We start from the raw sequence: 18337 nt of genomic DNA on the forward strand, positions 1-18337 counted from the left end.
AGACAGAGAAAGAGAAATATCATGTGATATCACTTACATATGGAATCTAAAAAAAAGATACAAATGTACTTATATGCAAAACAGAAATAGACCCACAGTGGTAGAAAACAAACTTATGGTTACCAAAGGGGAAAGGGGTGGGGCAGGGGTAAATTAGGAGGCTGGGATTGCCATCTACACACTACTATATATAAAATAGATAACCAACAAGGACCTACTGTGTAGTACAAGGAACTCTACTCAATATTTTGTAATAACCTCTAAGGGAAAAGAATCTGATACATATATATGTATATTCTATATATATATTATATATATATATATAATATATATATATATATATATATATATACATACATAAAACACTGAATCACTGTGCTGTACACCTGAAACTAACACAACATTGTAAATCAAGTATACTTCAATAAAAATTTTTTAATTTAAAAAACAGATGTGAATGTACTTAGTAAAACAGAGAATCACCAATCAAATGCATTGCTAATAATGTAGAAAAGAAGGCAATGATAGCATCCTCCTACTCTCTCAAGTCCTTAGGCCGAAGCTTGTGCTCTCAGACCAGCAGCCAGAATCTAGAGCCCAGATTCCCCATTAATGCCATGGAAGCCTGAAAAAGGTCCTGGGGCTGTGTGGGTGAGAATACCACTCACTCTTTTTTTTGCTCTGGGTCACTGTAGAATCTTGAAAGGACTTATTATTCAGACTTCATAGAAGCCCCTCATTCAAACTATGGCTGGCAATTGAGATATTAGAAGCTCCACCTCTAGGCTAACTCTGTGGGTCTTGGACCTTGTAGCCTGCCTGCAGAAGGAGAAATATTCTCTGGCCAAGCTCCGTAGAGGAAATTTTGGGGCCCAATATTTATAAAGCTGGTGATAGAGGCCAACAGAGACTGGGGCTATGACTTAGCTGAGGTGGAGTTCTTGACATTGGCTCTGCTGGCCTTCTCCCCACCACATACACACACTTCAAGACAAAGGTTGGCAGCGGAAGCAGGGCAAGCCTTTCTCCTCTCCATAACCTCATTTTGGAGTCCTTCTTCTTGGTGAGGTCTCCAGGTGCTGCAATTGTTGCAAAGTACTGGATGATCCTTTTGGTGTTCACAGTCTTTCCTGCCCTGGATTCTCCGCTATTCGGAGCAGTCGAAACAGAGAGACAAAGAGAAACAAGCCCCGTGAGTGTAAACGGGCCCCCTAAGATGTCACCTGAGCCACGGCAGACACACACCTCCCAACAAATGTGAGACCACTCGGAGAGGCAGGGGCCCCGGGGGAGACCGGCACCACTGAGCGGGCTGGATGGGGAGCTCCAGCTTCCTGAGGCCTCACAGGCCTTCCTGCCCATCTCCTCTCAGCCCCCCCACCCCCACATCTTTGTATCACAGACTTCGTTCTCAGTACTTTCTCATTAACAAAACAGAGCAAGTGGCATCTTCCCCTTCTGCACTGGGGACAAAGGGCCACAGATATGAAAACACACTACACTTTGGATACTTACGTGATCAGAATAGACTGGTTTTCATGATCTGCCAAAGGGAAAAATAAAACAGAGTTGATGGCAATACAAAAAGACCTTCCTCAACCTAAATGTCCATCGAAAGAGAAATAAATAAAGGGGTGTGTGTGTGTGTATTTATATAAATACACACACACACACACACACACACACACACACAATGGAATTCTACTCAGCCATAAAAAAGAATGAAATGGTGTCATTTGCAGCAATATGGATGGACCTAGAGATTATCATACTAAGTGAAGTAAGTCAGAGAGAGAAAGACAAATGCCATATGATATCACTTATGAGTGGTTATGTGATACAAATGAACTTATTTACAAAACAGAAACAGATTCACATAGGTAGAAAGCAAACCTATGGTTACAAAAGGGGAAAAGGGGGGTTGGGGGAGGGATAAATTAGGAGTTTGGGATTAGCAGATACAAACTACTGTTTATAAAATAAATAACAAGGCCCTAGTGTATAGCATGGGGAACTATATTCAATATCCTATAATAAACCATAGTGGAAAAGAATCTGAAAAAGAATATATGTATATATATAAAACTGAATCACTTTGCTGTACACCAGAAACTAACACAACATTGTAAATCAACTATACTTCAATAAAAATATTTTTTAATAAAAATAAAAAAAAGAAGTCTGGGTTTCTCTCCTGGTTTATTACTCTAGAGTTGGCTGATATTAAACAACTCCTCTTTCAGGAATGTTTTGAGAATGATCAGTCTTATTCTTAATGGCTGGCCCTCCTCTGATTCTCCATGCCCTTAAACTGGTGAGATGTACAGGAGGTGGGGCGGTATGGGAGCTCTCACTGTTACTGTCCTGGGAGGTGGTGATACCAGAAATATTCCTGAGCCATACCCCTTTGCACTTTGACACCTTGAGCTCTGGGGACTGGAAAAGGGTTCCTCCCGCAAAAGCTTCAAAATCACCTGTTATGAATTATGAGACAACTGTTAAACACAAGGTTTTATTGAGTACATACTATGCACACTGAAGTAGGGAGTGTGGGTGAGTGTAGAGGCGGGATTAATGTGATTTGTAAGATCTAAAGACTCTCAGCCTAGAGAGAAGAAAAGAGCAACTGTCTTACAAAAGCTGTATTTGGGACCAGAGGAGTGCTAGAAAAGCTTCAAGAAGGTGGAGCTTAAAGGAAGTGAGACACCAAGGACCATGTACATGCACAGGTTTGTCTGGGGAGCCTTTCTCTGTAATTAAGTCCAGTCTAGGATGATGAGATTTTTTTAAGATAAATTTGTGTTATAGTAGTCCAACCAGGAGATGCACAGGGCAAAGGTGGTCTCCTCCCAGTGATGTGTTGGAGGCAGCTATGGCTGGCTCAGGAGAGCTGAATGTATGCATCTTATCTTAACCCAGCATTTAGTAACATCGTGTTGGTAGCTTAAAATTGGCCACGGCCAGAGAATTTACACCACTGAACAAGCAAATGCTACAAATCAGTTTCTTTTTTCCTCAGAAAGCCGTTAAACATTCACTAACAAACCACTTTCTTTCTTTTTTTTTTTTAACAACTTTATTGGAGTATAATTGCTTTACAATGGTGTGTTAGTTTCTGCTTTATAACAAAGTGAATCAGCTATACATATACACGTATCCCCATAGATCCTCCCTCTTGCATCTCCCTCCCACCCTCTCCTATCCCACTGCCAACAAAGACATGAATGGATGCTCAACATCACTAATCATTAGAGAAACGCAGATCAAAACTACAATGAGGTATCACCTCACACCAGTCAGAATGGCCATCATCAAAAAATCTACAAACAATAAATGCTGGAGAGGGTGTGGAGAAAAGGGAACCCTCTTGCACTGTTGGTGGGAATGTAAATTGATACAGCCACTATGGAGAACAGTATGGAGGTTCCTTAAAAAACTAAAAATAGAACTACCATATGACCCAGCAATCCCAGTACTGGGCATATACCCTGAGAAAACCTTAATTCAAAAAGAGTCATGTACCAAAATGTTCATTGCAGCTCTATTTACAATAGCCAGGACATGGAAGCAACCTAAGTGTCCATCAACAGATGAATGGATAAAGAAGATGTGGCACATATATACAATGGAATATTGCTCAGCCATGAAAAGAAACGAAATTGAGTTATTTGTAGTGAGGTGGATGGACCTAGAGTCTGTCATACAGAGTGAAGTAAGTCAGAACGAAAATAATAAATACCGTACGCTAACACAAACCACTTTCTTCCAGTTTTATGCTTTAGGACAGTGATTCTCAGTGGTAAACAGGAACTACCAAGAATCCTGATAATTTTCGTACAATCTCAAGAGAATGATGAGCATTATAGCGCATTCCTCCTCCCCCCACTTCACTGCTGGGTTAGATCTCTAGAGTATTTGGTGCACACGAGAGGTGCTAAGATGTTTTAGCACTCCTCCCAACTCCCCAGTAAGTCTCAGCCATGATCCTATTTCATGGTGGAGTGGGTATGTGGAGTAGACAAGAAAGGAACTAAGGTGGCGCTAGACAAGTAGTGCTCTGGGACAGTGAGGAGGCCCAACCAGACAGAATAGGTTCCAACAGTAAGACCTGGGGTGGGGGTGTTGAGGTTTGGAGGTGGGAAGTACCTTCTTTTAGAGATGGAAAGGGAAGCTGGGGCCCATCCACAGAGTTTGGGTTTCAACTTATCCAGGATTTCAATTATTAAAGGCACAGTTTGGGGCATTAAGTCACTTCCAGAAGCTATAACTGAGGGTATTTTCAGGTCTGTGAAGGAAGATTCCAAGAATAAATCAAATGCAAGTGATGAACCAGAACTGAAACTTATTTAATCAAAACATTCATTGTGAGCCATAAGCCATGGAGACCTGCATGATCAGACTTCTGGATGCCTGTCATAAAGCAAACCAACAGTGTGATTGCCTAGGTGAATTTAACTTAAGGTTAATGGGTGGATAGAGAAAATGATGTTTTGTGGTGTTCCAATCTAGCAGGGCCACAAGGTTCTGTTTGGCCTACATACCATTTACCAGGAAGGTAAACTATTGCCCCACTGTCCCCAAATAATAATTCTCCTAGCATCATAAGATGCCTTTTATTTATATAAGAAACAACAAGAAGAAAAGATATGTGTGTGCTTTTATGTTGTGTGCATCTGAGTACATGGGGGTAAGAGTTCAGGGATAGACTTATAAAATGAAGGAAGCCTCTGAGGGTGGGTTGCAAAGTGTTTCATTGTCCCCTTTTCCTATGTTGGATGAAGTTGATGGCCCCAGAAGGAAAGAGGTGGGCTCAGCCCCACTGCCTTTGGTGGGCAGGCAGAGTGGCTTTGACGAGCAGTTTAGGTCTGACTCAGGCAGGATGCTTTAAAGTGCCAGTGCCAGGAAAGCTTTTTTTTCTGCTTCAGGGTCTGACTTGCCTCCAGTGTGTCTAAATTGTAGAAATTTTCAGGGGGCTGGGGTTTGAGGAAGAGAAGGGAGGGAATGTCATTCGGGAGCTTTTAATCAGTTGTCCAAAGGAAAGTAAAGAAGTCAACAATTGGGTTCTTTTAGCTCCATTTATTGTATGATTAACCAATTATATAATTAAAGTTAAATGGAGACATCTAAACTGCAGGAGCAATACAAATTAGCAATTTAAAAACACATCACTGCAATATCACCCACTGTTTACAATCTGTTTCTAAAAATATCAGTTTATAGGCAATCATTTCAATGTACATGCATCTCTTCCAGTTCTATTTGTTTTGTGCTCTAAGATATGGTCAAATTTTCTAAAAGATTCAAGTACCCTTGACAGAGGGTGGGGGAAAACTTTCTTTCTCTGAACAAGTCTGTTAATTTCCTATAGTTTATTGCTTTCACATTCACAATAAAATTATTTTTTATTATTTTATCTATCATATTCCAATGTCTCCCTATCCCACCCACTACTAATTATTATCTTGCTGTATTCATATTCTCTTTTCCATTTATCCCTCCCTCATCCTTTCCCATTTTTTAAAACTTTTTCTTCTCCCCTTCTCATGTAGAATAGATAGATGATAGATAGATATATAGATAGGTATAGATATAGATATAGATGTAGATATACACACACTTAATGGTAAATCGGTCAACATTACATTTGTACTTCATTTTCACTAATTACCCTGGCAGAAATGAAATTAATCATAAAACTAAGATCTACATTCTTTTAAGAAACAGTTTTGTAAATCAATTTAGTCACTTATCTTAAGGAGCACGCTCTCCCTGGGCTGCAGCTGTTTGCAGAAAAGCCAGTAGTTTTGGAGTTTTGCTGACAAATCCCTTGAAGTCATCTTGATTGTCAAAGATTCTTCTCTCATCTTCAAATAGGCAAGATAGCTTGGCAGGATGGTTCACTTGAGGCTTCAGACCCAGGAACTTCAGGTGGTAGTAGATCTTGCTCCAACTTTCTCTCTTGCACTGTAAGTAAGGCATAGTCAGGGGTCAGCCCTATCTTTACTTTGTTGAAAATCATCCTCCTTTTTTTCTGAGCAGCTTGCAAGATTATTTCTTTTTCTTTCAAATTCAGGAACTGTACAATTATGTGCCTTGGACTTTTACTTTAAGAGGTATATTTAAGTGGGGACCTGTAAATTCTCTCTGTAAGTTGAGATCTTTGTTTAGCTCTGGAAAATGTTTTTCAATAATTTCCTTAATAATAGTTTCAAGGTTATTCTCATTTTCTATACCTTCAGGGATGCCAGATACACAAATATTATACTTCCTTGATGTGTTTTCAAGATCCATCACCTTTTCTTGCACTGTCAAGAACTGTTTGCTTAAAATTTTTATCTTTTGAGACTGAAGCTCAATTTGGTCCTCATTTGTACTGATTCTCTCTTCCATGATATTTATTCGATAATTTTCCTCTCTCAGGGTTTCTCTCAGTCCTGTGACCTCATTCATCAGTGTCCCGTAGTCTTTGATGAGCTTTTCCTGTGTGCTCTTTAAAATGTCCACATGGTCCTGTATCACCTTCAGGGTGGGAAACATCAGCTCCCTCATGTTGGCCCTTTCTCTGGGTTCTGCCTGCTGCTTCTCCAGGCCAGCTGTACCTCTTGAACTCTCTGAGGTCCCTGGTTCCTCTGAAGCATCACAGTACTTCTTGCTTGCTCCTGAGCTTGTCTTCATCATTTTCCTCATTCTCTTTTTTTTTTAAAACATCTTTATTGGAGTATAATTGCTTTACAATGGTGTGTTAGTTTCTGCTTTATAACAAAGTGAATCAGTTATACATATACATATGTTCCCATATCTCTTCCCTCTTGCATCTCCTCATTCTCTTTTAAGCTTGGGTAGCTTTTGGTCTCTTTTTTTCCTGCTCTTGTAGCTGAAGTTTCCATTGGCTTCGAGGTGTTTCCAAAGCTCAGCAATTTGGTTCTGCACAAAGCTGCTCTCTCTGTCCTCTCCCCCCAGAAGCTCAAGAGCTGGGGTCTTTTAATCGAAATTCAACACCTATTTTAAGCTGAAATCCTCAGAAACACTATAGGAAATTAAGGTACAATTAACCGATGTGCTCTCCTCTAAAAGCATTGGGAGTAAGAGCTTCATAGCCCTACAGGTAAGATAAAGAAATACATAAATGCATAAATAAAAAATAAGCACACACATATAAATACATAAGTACACTAAATACCTGGATACATAAACATACAAACACCAAAAAACATAATATAAATAAAGGCACAAATACATAAACATAGAAATAAGTATGTCATTAAAATGAGCTTCATGTGTTCAGAATATTTAGCTTCTTCCTGGCTGAGGGTACACAAAATATGTTTCTGATTAAACAACTAGGTGCATTAGAATTATAAACTAGAGAGTGAGAGAAGTTCATCTAAACGTTTCAGCGTTTGTGGAAAGAGATTTTGACTTTGTGTCAGGGGGCTTGAATTTCAGTCCTGGCAGAGCCACTTATTAGCTGTGTAATTGTGTGACATTTGGCAAGCTACTGAAAGTTATTTGGGTCTCCATCTCCTCATCAGTCAAATGAGTATTCAATAACTGTGAGTTAACTCTGAATGTAGAACTCTTTGTTATCCTCAGCCTAATCATATTTTAAAAAAAATATCTCTTTACAGTGGTATCTGGGATTTAGCTTGGTGATGATGGTGGGGGTAGAGACAGGGCAGTGGTGGGGAAGGGGAAACTTGAATAGGACTCAAATGGATACCCTCTCAGGTCCCATAACACCATCTTTATTTTTGAACAATTAAAAATAAGTATTCAGCTTGATTATACCCAAAGTATTGTAGAAAGTGATGAGAGACATGAGAAAATAGATAAACTCTGCCTTCAAGATTATGATCTAATGGGCGATATATCCACATTCACAGCTAAGAATAATATAACGCAAAGCATGGTAAGTTTTGAAAGACAGAACATCAAACAAAACATTATGGGAGTGTAGAGGAGAAAACAGTTAATTCTGATTGGCAGCACTTAGGAAGTTCTCAATCCAAGTTCTCCAGACTGAAACATCCCCATAATTAGGTATGGTGAGAGCACCTATGAGGCTTCCTACTCCAAAACATTTGCCTCACACACCTGATGTGTCCCTCACATTCCACCATATGATTTACTTTTTTGGGAATACAGGGCAAAGAAGTGCAAAGTATGGCAGCACGAGGTGTGTCTGGAAATGAGGCTAGGGACACGGACAGGAGCCAGATCATTAAGGGCCATGTGTGTCTCATATCACTTTTTAGTAAAATTTCTTCCTTGTGCCAAATTGAAAGGCCAGGTCATGATCTAGGTCCAAGGGGAGAGCTTCTAACCAAGTAGAAAATTACCTTCTCTACTCCTAATGCTCCCTGATGTTAGTTATGCTATCCTGGGCACAGAACCTCAGGGATAAGGCTCAGAGGCCACTTTTTGAGATGACAGTCCACCTGGCCCTCTAATTCAGTCTCCTAGTAGTTCAGGTTTCTGTTTCAAAAGAAAACAAAAACTAGAGACAGGGTAGTTTACAATTAGAGTTATGCATATTAAATACCCATATATGAAAATGTTGGCATTTTTCAGAGGTCTGGTAATTTAAAAATCAGTGTCTATCTCAGACTCCAATGTGTACAAGTAGATAACTTTGAATGGGTTTGGGGGAGGACAGTTTAGAGGGAGATATGTTGTGTAGGAGAAAAAAAAAATCAAAATTAAGTGCAGTAAGTTCAAATGAAAAGGTGATTTCATCTGATTTTCATCTCCATTCTCAGAAATACTGAAAATTGCTATAGGAAATTAGTAAAACACTTGAGGGGATTCACCTAATAAAAATCAGAACAGCTGTTTGATACTTCTACATTCAAAACAACTTAAAAAAAAAAAATAAAAAAAAATAAAAAAAAATAAAAAATAAAAAAAAAAAACAAAAAAAAAAAACAACTTAAAAAATAGTCTTTAGAGCTCACAGTGTTTAGGTACTGTGAGATCTATTCCTTTGTGCATTTAATCAAAAATATTTATTGCACACCTACTTTGCTTTCTAGTTCTGAGGATACATGAGTGAACAAAACAGAAAAAGCTCCACATATTAATCAGTGACTATATTTTACTAAGTATCTGGGTAAATACACTTTCTAATGCTTTAATATAACAAGCTATTTTCATAACTTTACAGTTACTAAAGATACAGAACTGACTTTTGCTACAAACTATGGCAACTGAATTTTTGGATGGCAGTAGTGTCTAGGATTGCTTGGGGTTTGGATAACTCCGAAGAGATTTTTGTATGGCCCTATCTAATCTCCTTTCCCTGTACCCCTTTATTCAGAATCAAGTGAACAAAAGGAAGAGGAAGGGTAGGAGTGTAGGAGAAAGATTATGGAAAGTCTTCTATGTGTTTAAAAAGGAGTAGAGGAAAAGGTTTGACCAGTTGGCATTAAAAATATTTTTGATTAACTATGTGACCTTTACCTATAGAAGACATTTTCTTAGTATTTTTAACAAGATCTCCAGAAACATAGGATGTCATAATCCATTGGGGAAATCGCAGTGCCAGGGAAATCTACAGTACAATTGTTGTAGGGCACTATGATGTTAAAAATATGTATTAACTAATGGAAATAGTGCTGGACACTAATTAAAGTATCCAAATGACTTGTCATTATTAATAACTCTGTACTTCAACAAGGAGCACTTGCTGTGGAAGTTCTGTGACTATCCTGGGCACAGCATGACAATATTTTAAAAATATGTACACCATGAAAGAATCCCACTTGAAATAGCTGTAAGATGGAGCCAAAAAGTTACCAAGTGGAACTTAGCACAAACTCAAAATGAAGTGGAAATCTGCTCTTATGACCTCAAGAAGTAGTTTAAATTTTATACTTTTTGAAAATATACGAGATAGACCTAATAACATGCACCTTCTTGAATTTCAAATGGTTAACCCCATTGCTTATTTATTTAACCAGCCTTTTTCGAATGCCCACTGTAAACAAGGAACACTCAAATATTTAGTGGAATAAGATGAGTGAAAGATGGAAGGAAGGACAAAAGAATGCAAAACCCTTTGCATATACTCTGGCAGCTAAAAGATTAATAAAACACATTCACTGCCTTTCTAGTAACTAAAAGTCTAGAAATAGAGAAAAATGTGTAAACAAATAAAAATAAAAGTATAATGTGCTAAAATTTGATAAGGAAAGTGCAGAAAAAAAAAGGTCATGGAAATTTTAGTAAAAGGCAATATTTTTAATATTCTTCCCAGCTGAGGGGATCAGTGAAAGCCTTGTGGATAAGGTCACATTTGAACTGAACTCTGAAGTATGGTTGGATTAATCTGGTAGCTGTAAATACTGGACGGTTAGTTCTTCAAGAGTAGAGAGGATGACTTACTCATCTGTGTACCTCTTGTGCATAACACAGAAATAATGCTAATAATAGCTATTGTTTATCATGTGCTACTATAGTGGGGCACCATGTTAAGCATTTTCTATACATTGTCACATTTACCTTGACAACACTCCTGTGGCAGCAATAGGGACAGTAGCAGCAACAACAGCAACATTTGTTTAATGCTGACTGTGAGCCAGGTACTGCTTTAAGAGCAGTACAGTAGTCCCCTTTTATCCATGGGGGATACCTTCCAAGACCCCCAGTGATGCCTAAAACCATGGAGAGTACCAAATCCTATATATATACAATACTGTGTTTTTTCCTATAATACGTACCTATGATAAAATTTAATTTATAAATTAGACATAGTAAGAAATTAATGATAACTAATAATAAAATAGAATAATTATAACAGTATACTGTAATAAAATGTGTGAATGTGCTCTTTCTCTCTCTCAAAAATACCTTATTGTACTTTAGTCGCCCTTCTTCTTGTGATAACGTGAGATGATAAAATGCCTATGTGATGAGATGGAGTGAGGTGATTGATGGAGGCATTATGTTGTAGCCTTAGGCTACTACTGACCTTCTGACGGTATTTCAGAAGGAGGATCATCTGCTTCGGGAGATCATGGATCGTCCAGCCATGGCAATGGCAATGATTGGCTGTCAGGAGCAGATGATGGTTGGTGATCCCAGGCGGGATGGGGCTGGACAGCATGAGATTCATCACACTACTTCAGAATGGCATGTAATTTAAAACTTATGAATTGTTTATTTCTGGAGTTATCCATTTAATATTTTTGGACCACAGTTGACCTTGGGTAACTGAAACCAGGGAAAGCAAAACCATGGATAAGAGGGGCTATTGTATACCACTATTAGTATCCCTTTGTAACACATGAGAAAACTGAGGTGCAGAGAGGTTAAGCAACTTGCCTAAGATCACACAAGTTAGTCAGAGGGAGTGCTACAATTTGAAACTAGTTCATCTGATTCTAAAGCCCATGTTATCATAGTTCAGCACCTGTTACCTAGAAAGCAGTTAGAAATTTTGAATAAATAGGTGAATGAAAACTGAAAGAGGAAAGAAGAGAGATATTGTGAAGATAAGAACCAATGGGAGGACCTTCAAGATGGCGGAGGATTAAGACGTGATCACCTTCCTCCCCACAAATACATCAAAAATACACCTACATGTGGAACAACTCCTACAGAACACCTACTGAACGCTGGTAGAAGACCTCAGACTTCCCAAAAGGCAAGAAAATCCCCACTTACTAAGGTAGGGCAAAAGAAAGAACAAAGACAAAAGAATAGGGACGGGACCTGCACTTCTGGGAGGGAGCTGTGAAGGAGGAAAAGTTTCCACACATTAGGAAGCCCCTTTACTGGCGGAGACAGGGGGTGGGCGGGGGGGAAGCTTTGGAGCCACAGAGGAGAGCACAGCAACAGGGGTGCAGAGGGCAAAGCGGAGAGATTCCCACTCAGAGGATCGGTGCCAACCAGCACTCACCAGCCTGTGATGCGTCTCTGCTCACCTGCGGGGGCGGGCGGGGGCTGGGAGCTGAGGCTCGGGCTTCAGAGGTCAGATCCCAGGGAGAGGACTGGGGTTGGCTGCGTGAACACAGCCTGAAGGGGGCTAGTGCACCACAGCTAGCTGGGAAGGAGTCCGGGAAAAAGTCTGGACCTGCCTAAGAGGCAAGAGACCATTGTTTTGGGGTGCGTGAAGAGAGGGGATTCCTTCCCCGTGTGCCCACAGAAGGCAGAGCACTGAGTAAGCGAGCTCCACAGATGGGCGGGAGCCACTGCTATCAGCTCAGACCCAGAGACGGGCATGAAACGCTAATGCTGCTGCTGCTGCCACCAAGAAGCCTGTGTGCAAGCACAGGTAACTATCCACACACACACCCCCGGGAGCCTGTGTGCAAGTATAGGTCACTATCCACACCTCCCCTCCCGGGAGCCTGTGCAGCCTGCCACTGCCAGGGTCCCGTGATCCATGGACAACTTCCCTGGGAGAACACACACCACACCTCAGGCTGTTGCAACATCATGCCAGCCTCTGCCGCTGCAGGCTCGACTTGCATTCCAATTATGACTACCCTCCCTCCCCCCAGCCTAAGTGAGCAAGAGCACCCTAATCAGCCAATGCTTTAACCCCGTCCTGTCTGGGTGGGTAACAGATGCCCTCAGGCGACCTACATGCAGAGGTGGGGCCAAAACCAAAGCTGAACCCCAGGAGCTGTGCGAACAAAGAAGAGAAAGGGAAATTTCTCCGTGCAGCCTCAGGAGCAGAGGATTAAATCCCCATAATCAACTTGATGTACCCTGCATCTGTGGAATAAATGAAGAGACAACGAATTGTCCCAAAATTGAGGCGGTGGACTTTGGGAGTAACTGCAGACTTGGGGTTTGCTGTCTGTGACTGATTTGTTTCTGACTTTTATGTTTATCTTAGTTTAGTTTTTAACGCTTGTTATCACTGGTGGATTTGTTTATTAGTTTGGTTGCTATCTTCTTTTTTTTACTTTATTTTATTACTTTATTATTTTTATTTTATTATTTTAATAATTTTTTAAATTTTTACGTTATTTTTTAATTTTTATTTTTAATTAAAATTATTTTTTCTTTATTTTTTTCTCCCTTTTATTCTGAGCCATGTGGCTGACAGTGTCTTGGTGCTCTGACCTCGTGTCACACCTGAGCCTCTGAGGTGGGAAGGCCGAGTTCAGGACACTGGACCACCAGAGACCTCCCAGCCCTATGTAATATCAATTGGCAAAAGCTCTCCAGAGATCTGTGTCTCAACGCTAAGGCCCAGCCCCACCCAATGGCCAGCAAGCTCGAGTACTGGAAGCCCCATGACAAACAACTAGCAAAACAGGAACACAACCCCACCCATTAGCAGAGAGGCTGCCTAAAATCATACTAAGCTCAAAGACACACAAAAACACACCACTGGACACGGCCCTGGCCACGAGAAAGGCAAGATCCATTCCCAACCACGAAAACACAGGCACCAGTCCCCTCCAACAGGAAGCCTACACAACCCACTGGACCAACCTCACCTACTAGGGGCAGACACCAAAAACAATGGGAACTACGAACCTGCAGCCTACAAAAAGGAGACCCCAAACACAGTAAATTAAACAAAATGAGAAGACAGAGAAATATGCAGCAGATGAAGGAGCAAGGTAAAAACCCACCAGACCAAACAAATCAAGAGGAAAAAGGCAGTCTACCTGAAAAACAATTCAGAGTAATAATAATAAAGATGATCCAAAATTTTGGAAATAGAATGGAGAAAATAAAAGAAACAGTAACAAGGACCAAAAGAACTAAAGAGTAAACAAACAATGATGAACAACACAATAAATGAAATTAAAAATTCTGTAGAAGGAATCAATAACAGAATAACTGAGGCAGAGAAACAGATAAGTGACCTGGAAGATAATATAGTGGAAATAACTATCACAGAGCAGAATAAAGAAAAAAAATGAAAAGAATTGAGGACAGCCTCAGAGACCTCTGGGACAACATTAAAAGCACCAACACTTGACTTATAGGGGTCCCAGAAGAAGAAGAGAAAAAGAAAGGGACTGAGAAAATATTTGAAGAGATTATAGTTGAAAACTTCCCTAATATGGGAAAGGAAATAGTTAATCAAGTCCAGGTAGCGCAGAGAGTCCCATAGAGGATAAATCCAAGGAGAAACACGCCAAGACACATATTAGTCAAACTATCAAAAATTAAATACAGGGCTTCCCTGGTGGTGCAGTGGTTGAGGGTCTGCCTGCCAATGCAGGGGACATGGGTTCGAGCCCTGGTCTGGGAGGATCCCACATGCCACGGAGCAGCTAAGCCCGTGAGCCACAACTACTGAGCCTGCGCGTCTGGAGCTTGTGCTCCGCAACGGGAGAGGCCGTGACAGTAAGAGGCCCGCGCACGGCGATGAAGAGTGGCCCCCTCTCGCCGCAGCTGGAGAGGGCCCTCGCGCAGAAACGAAGACCCAACACAGCCATAAATAAATTAATTAATAAAAAAAAATTAAATACAAAGAAAAAATATTAAAAGCAGCAAGGGAAAAACAACAAATAACATACAAGGGGATCCCCATAAGGAAAACAGATGATCTTGCAGCTGAAACTCTGCAAGCCAGAAGAGAGTGGCAGGGCATATTTAAGGAGAAGAAAGGGGAAAATCTACAACCAAGATTACTCTACCCAGCAAGGATCTCATTCAGATTCGAAGGAGAAATTAAAACCTTTACAGAAAAGCAAAAGCTAAGAGAATTCAGCACCACCAAACCAGCTTTACAGCAAATGCTAAAGGAACTTCTCTAGGCAAGAAACACAAGAGAAGGAAAAGACTTACAATAGCAAACAAAAAACAATTAAGAAAATGGTAATAGGAAAATACATATCGATAATTACCTTAAATGTAAATGGATTAAATGCTCCATCTAAAAGATATAGACGGGCTGAATGGATACAAAAACAAGACCTGTATATATGCTGTCTACGAGAGACCCACTTCACACTGAGGGATGCATACAGACTGAAAGTGAGGGGATGGAAAAAGATATTGCATGCAAATGGAAATCAAAAGAAAGCTGGAGTAGCAATTCTCATATCAGACAAAATAGACTTTAAAATAAAGACTATTACAAGAGACAAAGAAGGACACTACATAATGATCAAGGGATGAATCCAAGAAGAAGATTGTTACAATTGTAAATTGTTACAATTGTTATAATTGTAAATATTTATGCACCCAACATAGGAGCACTTCAATACATAAGGCAAATGCTAACAGCCATAAAAGGGGAAATCGATAGTGACACAGTCATAGTAGGGGACTTTAACACCCCAATTTCACCAATGGACAGATCATGATCATCCAAAATGAAAATAAATAAGGAAACACAATCTTTAAATGACACATCAGACCAGATGGACTTAATTGATATTTATAGGACATTCCAGCCAAAAACAACAGAATTCACTTCTTTCTCAAGTGCTCATGGAACATTCTCCAGGATAGATCATATCTTGGGTCACAAATCAAGCCTTGATAAATTTAAGAAAATTGAAATCATATCAAGTATCTTTTCTGACGACTATGCTATGAGAGTAGATATCAATTACAGGAAAAAAAAACTGTAGAAAATACAAACACATGGAAGCTAAACAATACACTACAAAATAACCAAGAGATCACTGACGAAACCAAAGAAGAAATCAAAAAATACCTACAAACAATTGAAAATGAAAACGCAGAAATTAACACACCAATGTAAAGCAATTATACTCCAATAAAGATGTTAAAAACAAAACAAAACACAATGACCCAAAACCTATGGGATGCAGCAAAAGCAGTTCTAAGATGGAAGTTTAGAGCAATACAATCTTACCTCAAGAAACAAGAAAAATCTCAAATAAACAATCTAACCTTACACCTAAAGCAATTAGAGAAACAAGAAAAAAACCCCAAAGTTGGCAGAAAGAAAGAAATCATAAAGATCAGATCAGAAATAAATGAAAAAGAAACGAAGGAAACAATAGCTAAGATCAATAAAACCAAAAGCTGGTTCTTTGAGAAGATAAACAAAATTGATAAACCATTAGCCAGACTCAGCAAGAAAAAAAAAAGGGAGAAGACTCAAATGAACAGAATTAGAAATGAAAAAGGAGAAGTAACAACTGACACTGCAGAAATACAAAGGATCATAAACGATTACTACAAGCAACTATATGCCAATAAAATGGACAACCTGGAAGAAATGGACAAATTCTAGGAAAAGCACAACCTTATGAGACTGAACCAGGAAGAAATACAAAATATAAACAGACCAATCACAAGCACTGAAATTGAAACTGTGATTAAAAATCTTCCAACCAACAAAAGCCCAGGACCAGTTGGCTTCACAGGCAAATTCTATCAAACATTTAGAGAAGAGCTAACACCTATCCTTCTTAAACTCTTCCAAATTATAGCAGAGGGAGGAACACTCCCAAACTCATTCTACGAGGCCACCATCACCCTGGTACCAAAACCAGACAAAGATGTCACAAAGAAAGAAAACTACACACCATATCACTGATGAACATAGATGCAAAAATCTTCAACAAAATACTAGGAAACAGAATCCAACAGCACATTAAAAGGATCATACACCATGATCAAGTGGGGTTTATCCCAGGAATGCAAGGATTCTTCAATATATGCAAATCAATCAATGTGATACACCATATTAACAAATTGAAGGAGAAAAACTATATGATCATCTCAATAGATGGAGAAAAATCTTTCAAAAAAATTCAACACCGATTTAAGATAAAAACCCACCAGAAAGTAGTCATAGAGGGAAGCTACCTCAACATAATAAAGGTCATATATGACAAACCCAGAGCCAACATCGTTCTCAATGGTGAAAAACTGAAATCATTTCCTCTAAGATCAGGAACAAGACAAGATTGCCCATTCTCACCACTATTATTCAACATAGTTTTGGAAGTTTTAGCCACATCAATCAAGAAGTAAAAGAAATGAAAGGAATCCAAATCAGAAAAGAAGAAGTAACACTGTCAATGTTTGCAGATGACATGATACTATATAGAGAGAATCTTAAAAATGCTACCAGAAAACTACTAGAGCTAATCAATGAAGTTAGTAAAGCAGCAGGATATAAAATTAATGCACAGAAATCTCTTGCATTCCTATACACTAATGATGAAAAATCTGAAAGGGAAATTAAGGAAACTCTCCCATTTACCACTGCAACAAAAAGAATAAAGTACCTAGTAATAAACCTACCAAAGGAGACAAAAGACCTGTATGCAGAAAACTATAAGACACTGATGAATGAAATTAAAGATGATACAAAGAGATGGAGCGATATACCATGTTCTTGGATTGCAGGAATCAACATTGTGGAAATGACTGTACTACCCAAAGCAGTCTACAGATTCAGCGCAATCCCTATCAAACTACCAATAGCATTTTTCACAGAACTAGAACAAAAAATTTCACAAATTTTATGGAAACACAAAAGACCCCGAATAGCCAAAGCAATCCTGAGAAAGAAAAACGGAGCTACAGGAATCAGGCTCCTGACTTCAGACTATACTACAAAGCTACAGTAATCAAGACAGTATGGTACTGGCACAGAAACAGAAATATAGATCAGTGGGACAGGATAGAAAACCCAGAGATAAACCAAGCACATATGGTCACCTTATCTTTGATAAAAGAGGCAAGAACATACAATGGAGAAAAGACAGCATCTTCAATAAGTGGTGCTGGGAAAACTGGACAGCTACACGTAAAAGAATGAAATTAGAACACTCCCTAACACCATACACAAAAATAAATTCAAAATGGAGTAGAGACCTAAATGTAAGACCAGACACTATAAAACTCTTAGCGGAAAACATAGGCAGAACACTCTATGACATAAATCACAGCAAGATCCTTTTTTACCCACCTCCTAGAGAAATAGAAATAAAAAGAAAAATAAACAAATGGGACCTAATGAAACTTAAAAGCTTTTGCACAGCAAAGGAAACCATAAAGAAGGCGAAAAGACAACCCTCAGAATGGGAGAAAATATTTGCAAACGAAGCACCTGACAAATGATCAACCTCCAAAATATACAAGCAGCTCCTGCAGCTCAATATCAAAAAAACACAAACCACCCAATCCAAAAATGGGCAGAAGACCTAAAAAGACATTTCTCCAAAGAAGATATGCATATTGCCAACAAACACATGACAGGATGCTCAACATCACTAATCAATCATTAGAGAAATGCAAATCAAAACTACAATGAGGTATCGCCTCACAGCAGTCAGAATGGCCATCATTAAAAAATCTACAAACAATAAATGCTGGAGAGTGTGTGGAGAAAAGGGAACCCTCTTGCACTGTTGGTGGGAATGTAAATTGATAC

At 39.3% G+C, this 18337-nt stretch overlaps 1 protein-coding gene across 10 annotated transcripts in view; it reads right to left on the bottom strand.

The window, feature by feature from the left end:
* IGSF1 (immunoglobulin superfamily member 1) overlaps positions 1-18337 on the bottom strand; it is a 444083-nt gene that overhangs the window by 18432 nt on the left and 407314 nt on the right. For 9 of the 10 annotated variants that reach the window (XM_059910639.1, XM_059910645.1, XM_059910648.1 and 6 more), the window contains 2 exons: positions 1516-1543; positions 1040-1147 (listed from right to left, as the gene is read on the bottom strand). The gene's annotated coding sequence lies outside the window, so the exon portion shown is untranslated. Of the gene's footprint in view, positions 1-1039; positions 1148-1515; positions 1544-4146; positions 4826-18337 lie in introns of those variants that run through there. The other variant, XM_059910644.1, reaches the window with a different exon arrangement.

The sequence above is a fragment of the Balaenoptera ricei genome, chromosome X (genome assembly GCF_028023285.1).
Source record: "Balaenoptera ricei isolate mBalRic1 chromosome X, mBalRic1.hap2, whole genome shotgun sequence".
NCBI lineage: Eukaryota > Metazoa > Chordata > Mammalia > Artiodactyla > Balaenopteridae > Balaenoptera > Balaenoptera ricei.